The sequence below is a fragment of the Echinops telfairi genome, unplaced genomic scaffold (genome assembly GCF_000313985.2).
Source record: "Echinops telfairi isolate 266 unplaced genomic scaffold, ASM31398v2 ScPeMD7_7469;HRSCAF=8507_1, whole genome shotgun sequence".
Taxonomy (NCBI): Eukaryota; Metazoa; Chordata; class Mammalia; order Afrosoricida; family Tenrecidae; genus Echinops; species Echinops telfairi.
This window is the reverse complement of record NW_022111373.1, coordinates 14976368-14985467: the sequence shown is the minus strand read 5'-3', so window position 1 is coordinate 14985467 and position 9100 is coordinate 14976368. Positions and strand designations below refer to the sequence as shown.

The 9100-nt window shown below is 41.5% G+C and overlaps 1 pseudogene; it reads right to left on the bottom strand.

Annotated features, from left to right (window-relative positions):
• Window positions 1-1217: 1217 nt before the first annotated feature.
• LOC105978547 lies at window positions 1218-1622 on the bottom strand (annotated as a pseudogene).
• Between the last annotated feature and the right edge of the window lie 7478 nt (window positions 1623-9100).

The window sequence follows — 9100 nt, the reverse complement described above, 5'->3', positions numbered from 1 at the left end:
GTTCTTTGGCTTAGCCCAAGAAAGACACCGCTGTGAGTAAGCATGGACACTGAGGTCAAGCACTGCCTGTGAATGTCTTGGGCAGAGTTCTCTAAAAGAGCAAAGCTAATATATTTGAGCAAGAGTTGACAGAGACAGAGAAATCCAGATTTATTTCAAAGAAATGGTTCATGTTGTTGAGGATTGCAAGCCCCAAACCTCTGGAGCAGGCATCGTGCTTGCAGACATCTTCTGACACATGTCATTTCAGGGGCTGATAAACCCAAAATCAGCAGTCAGGTGCGAGACTTGGTTTAGAGGGTTGTGGAAATTGACAAAGCCCAAAATCTGCAGGTCAGCTGGCAGGCTGCCAATACATCCCAGGGATATATACAATAGAGTAACAGAGGGGGAAGTTACTCAAATTTCTTAACCATAACTACTTTTGTGAGTATTGAATCCCTAGGCTTGAGGGTTTAGGACCATAATCTTGAGGGATGTCTAGGTTGATTGGTATAACATGTCCACAAAGACAATGTCCTAATCTATATCCTCCTTTGGTGAGTAGCAATTGGGGTCTTTTAAGAGTATATGAGAAGCTATCTGGGATGCAACTGTGGTCTCTCCCCATTGGGAGCAGAGAGGAGTGACTTGGGCAAAGAAGCAAGGAAGCAATTAGTCCAAAGGACTAATGAGTCAGACAAACCACAGCCTCCACCAGCCTGAGTGCAGAGAAAGTAGAGGGTGCCCAGATACCACTCTGATTAGAATCACGATACAAGGTCCTGGGCAGAGTGGAAGGAAATTGTGCAACAAGATATAAACTTAGGAAAATGACCCGACTCAACTGTTCTGACAAGAAACTGGTAGAGTCCCTGGAACTCTGACCTTAGGCATCCTTCAAAGCTGGAGCTGCACCCACCCACAGAGAGCATGCAAAATACCTCTAAAAATCAAGTACAGCTGAATAGTATACAGACCTGTAGTGTGGATAGGGACACCGTGAAGAACATTCTCTTCCGAGCAAACAGCCACATGAGACCAGGAGAGCAGCATTTGCCCAAGAGAAAAGTCAGAGGGCAGGAAAGGTAGGTGAATGGAAGGAGAGACCCCAGGGAGGAAGTGAGAACAATGCTGTTATGTTGAGGGAATTGCAACTAATGTCAAAAATAAAATGTGTATATATTGTTGAATATGAAACTCTTTTTTTTTTTAACAATTAGCAAAGTTTTATTTGCTCATTTTTTGCGTTTAAAGTATTTTTCCATAACATCCTTGGCTTGAGATTCTTTGCCATAGTCCTTAACAACCACACAACTGCAACCAACCACTTTCCAGGGTTTTCTTCTCTGTCAATTGTGCAGAGGCCCACCCGCTCTCCTAGCTTCTTGTTGTCATCAACCTTAATGAGGTCGATGTGGTGTTCGGCACACAGGGCCTCCACTCGCTTGACATCCACAGGCGCATCACAGTTGGATGCAAGCACCCAAAGATGAGCTTGGGGCTTATCTAAGGCTTTGGCAGCTTCGCGAATTCCACGTGCTAGGCCGTCGTGGATGAGGGGCGGTCTTCAGCACCTCCCGTAAAGCAGTGTTAAGGTCCATTAGACCTCCAGCACCAACGCCTTCCTCGGCCAAGGCGGTAGGTTACGGGTGGGACCGAATCTTGAACACACCGGAGCCTCCGCTTCCGCACAGCTCAGGCAGGGACAGGGAAAGAAGGAATATGAAACTCTTGCATAAACATTCCTCCAATCACAATTTAACGTTTTGCTTTAAAAAAGTCCTCAAAAAACAAAAACAAAAATGTTTTTTTTAACCAATTCTGAATAACTTTTTATTTATAGTTCTCAGAATAGTTATCAAAAAATCAAAAATATACCACACTAATGGTCAGTTGAACTTTCTTTTTACAAAAGGTCAAGAAAATTAGAGGGGAAAAAATCATCTTTTCAACAAATGGTGCCATGAAAAAGATGGAAGATATATATCTTTTCTGTAAGAGCTACCATTAGAAAGTTCTTAGAAGAACCTCGCTTTAGCTGTTGATCCTGAAGGTACCCACTTTCTACTCCCACAGATACACTCAATTGGATTACTGTGCATTCTATCTGGCAAGGTTCACATGAACAGCTGCCAATTACATTGTTGAAAGAAGGTATTTGCAAGGCCACATTTTTCCAACTACCGATTTATAAAAGTTTGTTTCAAACTTTTGCATCTCAATCACCAGTAACTATCAATGTATTTGTGATTGCATGCTGGATCAATTCCAAACTGAAGACGTTGATAGAATTCTTTAATTTCTTCATCGTTAGTGTTAGTTGTTGGTGCTTAAATTTGAATAGTAATTATATTAACTGGATTTCCTTGTAGGTAAATAACTATCCTATCACATAAAGCACTGTACTTCAAGGTAAGTCTTGAACTGTTTTGATGATGAAAATGAGACTATTCCTTTTGAATTATTAATCTCATTTTACAGGCTAAGAACTTAAACTATAGAGATGTCCTAATCACCCAGCTAGTAAATGGTACAACAATAATAACCCACATAGAGCAAGCCCGCATTTTTAAAAAAATGTGTACTGACCGTGGGGTCCAATTGAAAAATATGGAGTTTATGGGGGGGGTGACTTTCTGAAATTCAGAGAATTATGAGCACTTAAGGTGTTATAAATACAAAATTAAACCACCAATAAATAAATATTATTAAATATTGTGAACAATGAAAAACTAAGAAAGTTAATACTTGAAAGGTAAAACAAAAACTGATTGCTGCCACTGTCAAATAGCAGGGGAAAATGAAAGACTGCAGATTATGTGATAGCATCCCCCTCTTGCCTTAGAACAATATGAAGACAAGATTAAGTGCTATGGTTTGCTATAGAGAGCCCGTGGCATGTTTGCATCCCCACAAGGGGTACAAGCAACTCCTGGATGGTACAAACACTGAGCATGCTCCACTGTGAACCAAAAAGTCTGGGGTTGATGTTCACGCAGAGACACGTGGCAGGAAGGCCTGAAGAGCTACGTACGTCCAGATAGATCAGCCACTGAAAACTCTATGGAATGTAATTCTACTCGGGCGCATACAGGGGTTGTCATGAGTCAGATTCGACTCGAGAGCAAAGCTTGTTTCGGTTTCGGGTTTTGTTTTAACAAGTCACAAAGCCCAGGGACCCTGCATAGCAGCGAAGTGTGAAGAGGACGGAGATAGCAAAGTCAAGGGTGCATCCAGAGCTGGGAGCGAGGCTCCAGCTTTATGTGTGTAACCTAGAGTACTAGAGTACGTCATCTTGACCCCTCGGGATTTGCTTTCCTATTCTTAAGGTGACTTGGGTATTACATGAAGTAGATTCATTAGATGCTTATAAAGGTCTCTATTTGTGACAGATTTTAATCCGTCACTTACCACCTACTTTCTAATCTCTAAAACAACAGCCAGTGTTGTGTATCCCCACAAACATCTTCCTCAAATCTGTGTCGTGAAATTCTCCAAATAGATCTTTTGCTCACTCTAGTTCGACTGCTTTGGTGCCTGGTTCCCACTTTTGGAAAAGGGCCTGAGCAGGGGGGGTCTCTTTCCTCCTCACTGTCCAGCAAGGCCTCCTGAAGAAACACAAATCTATTTAGTGAAGGATGAATATGCTTTGGGGATTATTAAACTATTTTGATAATTACTTAGATATAATACGATAATGGCAAAATACCCATCCTGGTTATCATTGGGCAGTAGAGATTACAAGTGACCTTTTCATTTTGTGTATTTTCAAACATTTGATAATGAGTATATATTTGTTGTAAAGTCAGGAAAAAACTTTTTTTTAACTTACAAAGACACTAATTACACAAGCTTCAGGAATTAATTATAATTTATCTGTAAAATCAATTGACAATGAAACAAATAACAACTACCAGGTAATTTGTCAGGTGACATGCTTTTTCAATCAAAGAGCACATGTTTTTCAATTGGATAGCTCTAAAACCAAACAATGTCTTTTACCAAACAACCAAAATGTGGATGTTCAAATGTCCACACTGGTGTGATCAAGTCAGATTATACTGGCTCAGGAGAGCTGCCAACATCTCCTCCCAAAGCCACACTCAATGCCCTCATGTTGGTGGCTTGTCATAAACTATCATGGGAATATTTACACCATGCAAATCCATAAAAGCAACAATCAGAGCCTTTTCTCTCCCTGGAAAAACAATTTACCAGTACACTGCTGTTTAAACAATAAATATATCCATCACAGAAATGTCCACGATGGGATATTTAAAACCAACTCTCTCAACTCATTTCATAAAGCTAATAAATGTGATTAGAAATAGTAAAAACAACTTGGACGGGTGGGTGACAGGGCTGTGGATAGGAATTTAGATTTTCAGGTTTGTCTTCCTTATATCGCAAAGGCCAACAACTCAAAAAGAAAAGCTGTCTTAGGCTTCATCGCCCCACATTTAACGGAGCTTCCAAATAAATTTTCCAGTCTTTCTGAGGCCAAACCTCAAAAGTTGCTCCCTGCTGCAGGTAGTAATGGTGGCCTCTCAAAGACCACATGCATCTTCTCTTGGCTTCCACTTGTGGAAGTGCTCGCAACTGCAAGCGAGGAATGACCCTCTTCTCCAGTGCTTATCAGAGAAATCACAGAACAAAGGCGTTTGAGGGAAGGAGGAAGCTTTGGTACGACCTAGTCCAACAGTTAGATGGATTGTGTCAGGCTACCTGGCACCCTGAGGGGCCATTATCACCAATGCCAATGCTCCGCAGCTCACTCTCTGAGATTATGTCCACCACAAGATGCATGCACACACCCAGCTGGTGTACCCTGCAGAAAGACAAACCGTTCTTGCTGTTAGATGATGTCGAATCAGTTGATTCATAGCTTTTTGATCTGTGTACAGGTCCCACAATGAACACAAGGAAGTGTTGCGGAATTCTTATTCTTCTTAATTTACACCAGTGGATGCCTAATAGTCAATAAAACACAGGTAAAGATCTATCTGGCAGTCTCTGCTTTGAGCCAAGATCCATCTGGCGTCAGTAATGATCTCCCTGTTCCGCATCCTCTTGGAAATGCTACTTGAATATCTGGTATTTCCCTGTTAATGTACTGATACAACCACTTTTTAACTTATCTTCAGCATATTTTAATTTGCATGTGATATTAATCAAATTGTTCAGTAATTTCCACATCCTGTTGAATCGCCTTTCTTTGAAATGGGTATCTACATTCATCTCAGTCAAATTTCTATGCCAAATTTCATGGGATAGAAGAAATTATTCCAACGTTTCATTGTTTACTGGAGCATCTCAATTAACATTTCATCCAAAGACCAATAATTCACTGGTTCTATTATATAAGAAGACTCCAGTCAACAGTAGTATAAAAATAGCCAGGTCAAACCTTCTTTTTTTATAATCATCAGTAGTATTTTCTGACTGCTTACGATATGCAGACTTCATGCCAAACATCACGTGTATTATGTCATCACATCCTCACGACAACCTATGGTCCCTCATTTTGCAGAGGTGTCATGAGGTTATGTAACATTTTAAAGTAGCATAGCAAGAAAATAGTACAAGCATCCTTCCAAACCAGACAACCCGCGATCCTGATGTTTTTCGTTTGAATTTGTGCCTTCACATGCAATTCCCATGCTTCTCAGTGAGGAAGAAGAAGGTTGTTGTTGTTGTTGTTGTTGTTGTTAGGTACCAGTGACTTGGTTCCATCCCATAGCAGCCCCTTGCACAGCAGAACAAAACACTGTCCAGTCCTGCGCCATCCTCCTGATTGTTCCCATGCTTGAGCCCATTGCTGCGGCCACTGTGTCGGTCCATCTCCTTGAGGTTCTTCCTCTTTTTTGCTGCCTCTCCACTTTACCAAGCATCATGTCTTTCTCCAGGGCCTGGTCTCTCCTGACAACATGTTCAAAATATATGAGACCAACTCGCACATCCTTGCCTCTAAGGACTACTTCTGCCATGCTGCTCCCAAGACAGACCTGTTTGCCCTTTCCGCAGCCCCATCGTATTTTCAGTACTCCACCAGCAACACAATTCAAACACATCACATCAATTCTTCTTCAGTCTGCCTTATTCAATGTCCAACAAACCATGAACTTTCCACTTCCTATCTAGGTAGCACCAGCCTCCTTATTTATAGACTTTCAGAATGTTTGGACATGATGATGGAAGAGTATTATTACAGCACAAAATTAAATTCATGAATCTATTAATCTTTTAAAAATAATATTTTGATATAATTTCACTGGGGGTTAAGCAAAAAAAACTACCGCTAAAGAATTTTCAACATTAGGTAGGCCAGAAGTCCAAACTCAAAGGCAGACTTTAAGAATGAATGCAGCAGGCAGGAGCAGACAATAAGGAGGGGTGGAGACTGGCAAATTGTAGAGTTCAGGAACCAGTTGGTACCAGCCAGCTGTTGCCACACGCTTGCCAGACCTCACTTCCCAGCAAGGTCAACTTAAAACGTCTTACATGAAATTTCCATTTTTAAAGCACAGCAAGGGCCAAACAGAAGATGTAATTAAGATAATCTAGCACATCTGTTCATTTGGTAGAAGAAGAAAGCAAAATTTAGAGATTAATTGATTTACCACCTAGGCAACCCCAAATTGTTGCCCATTTTTTTATGTCAGGCTCTAATATTTTATCATCTCAATTTATAGAGATACAATTGTGTGATCTTTTCATTGTTGCGGTCAGATTGGATCCAACTCACAGTGAGATGTTGCCCCGTCCTGTGGCATCCTCATGAGACTGCTGCTGTGCCTATTCTAGCAATCCGTTTCATTACAGCTTTCCCTTCTTTCACCAGTCCTGTTCTTCATCAAACATAATGTCGTTTTCTTTTTCTTTCACTTAAAAAAATCATTTTATTGGGGGCTCTTACAGATGTTAAAACAATCCATAAATCAATTATATCAAGCAAACTTGTGCATATGTTGCCATCATCATTTTCAAAACATGATCTTTCTACTTGATACAATATGGATAATTCTTTCTTTTTTATCACAATCCGTACATACATCAATTGTGTCAAGCACATTTGTACATTCATTGCCCTCATCATTCTCAAAACATTTGCTCTCCACTTAAGCTCCTGGCAACAGCACCTCATTTTCCCCCCTCCCTCCCCGCTCCTCCCTCTCTCATGAACCCTTGATAATTTATAAATTATTATTTTGTCATATCTTGCCCTGTCCGACGTATCCCTTCACCCAATTTTCTATTGTGTGTCCCGCAGGGAGGAGGTTATATGTAGATCCTTATAATCGGTTCCCCCTTTCCACCCCACCCTCCCTCCACTGACCCATAATGTCATTTTCTAATATTAATCTCTGAAGGTTGTCTAGTGGCACAGTTGTTAAAGCACTCAACTGCTAACCAAATTTGAGTGATTGAAGCCCACTCACTGCTCTGCAGGAGAAAGATGCCGCGCTCTGCTTCCATGAAGCTTTACAGCCTTAGAAGCCCATGAGAGCGTTTGTGTTCAGTCAATTAGATGGCAATGGGTTAATGAAATCTTTCCCGATGATGTAATCCAAGTAAGGAGGCTGAAGTCTTACTGTTCTCGATTATAAGCATGCTGGTTCTGTGTCTTATAGACTGATTTGTTTGCTCTCTGGCAGTCCACGGTATATTTGCTATTCAATACCTCAATTTGAACACATTAGAAAAATAGGATATTTGAATCACTGTGATCTCATTGAAAACTGCCTGTGAGTTGTCAGTTTTTGTCTTGTTTGGCTTAGTTTTAATTCAGTTTTCATTTTGTGTTTTGTTTCCATGCAAGTGTATAAAATGCTACCTTTGTGTTAGTAATAGTCTGGTTATTATAAGATTCATTTTACCTATGTGTGTGCTCATTGTATAGCTTTATTTACATAAACTTCTTACGTCAGTTATTTTTCTTGGAATACTTGGCTTTTGCTTGAATTTTCACCCACGAGTAAAAACTGCATCCTTGGGTAGGAGTGGCTTGGGCCTCAGTGGCGTGATCAGAAGGGCCAGGCGATGCCAGCAGGGGTGTTGTGGGCCGCTAATCAATTGCTATTCACCTTAAAAATAAAGTGGTTGGAATTCTTTGATTCACTATGCACCATCAGTCTTATCCTTATTTGAACAAAAAATCCATACATCTTACAGAGCTTCAAAAACTGGAAGGAGAATAGAATTAAACACTCATGGTCTTTTTCCATGAACTTTTGGAACCCCCTCACACCACTTGTCACTTTGGTCATATATTATTTTCTTTTCTTTTTTTTGGTCTGCTGACTTTCTTGAATGTTTTCTGATCAAGTTTGATGGAGTGCCAAGCCCTGAGGTCTATTTTCAGGATGCCCTGTGGATGTCATTGCTTTGCTCCCCTTGCTGCTCTGTTTTGCCTGGTTGGAGAGGAGTGGGGGTAGTCAGACCGGGCACAATACCCACACTGTGTCTCCAGGACTGTCCCCTGCAGCACTATGGGTCAGTGAGGGACATCGAGTCTCATGGTGGGGCCAGCTCTATGGTCCTCTGTGCCTAGGCTGCTCTGAGCAGGAGTGTCGTCCTCAGGATACTCCTTGCTGGGCCAGGCTGTGGTTCTCTGTCTCTCTCTCTCTCTCTCTCTCTCTCTCTCTCTCTTTGCTCCTGTGTGGTCTGGGCAGACCTGCCTCTCTCCGCAGGCTGTATCTTCAGTGCAGTCTTCTGGGGAGGGCGTCCACATGGCTGTGATTGGGGTCGGCCCCGCAGACCTCTCTGTTAGATCTCTGCTTCATACCAGTATGTTGTCCTCAAGGCTTGGCGTACCAGGTTGAGGTCTGGTCCCTCTCTCCCTTTCCTGTGGAGACATAAGAAATATGTTATATTTCCACAGGAAGTTAGTATTAAGAAATTGCATGTTCACAAAAAGGTAAGCTATAGCTGACTCTGGCCCTCAGAAAGATTTAGGTTGTCCTTCTCCCACCACCAGCTGTGGTGTTTAAAACTCGAATGCCAAAAGTTGGCCACCCTATTGTGGTTGCTACCTGCAACCTCTCTGCCCAGTGGCCCCACATACAATAGAATTTAACTCCATCAGGCACCAAGAAAATCACACTGAAAGACATAAATT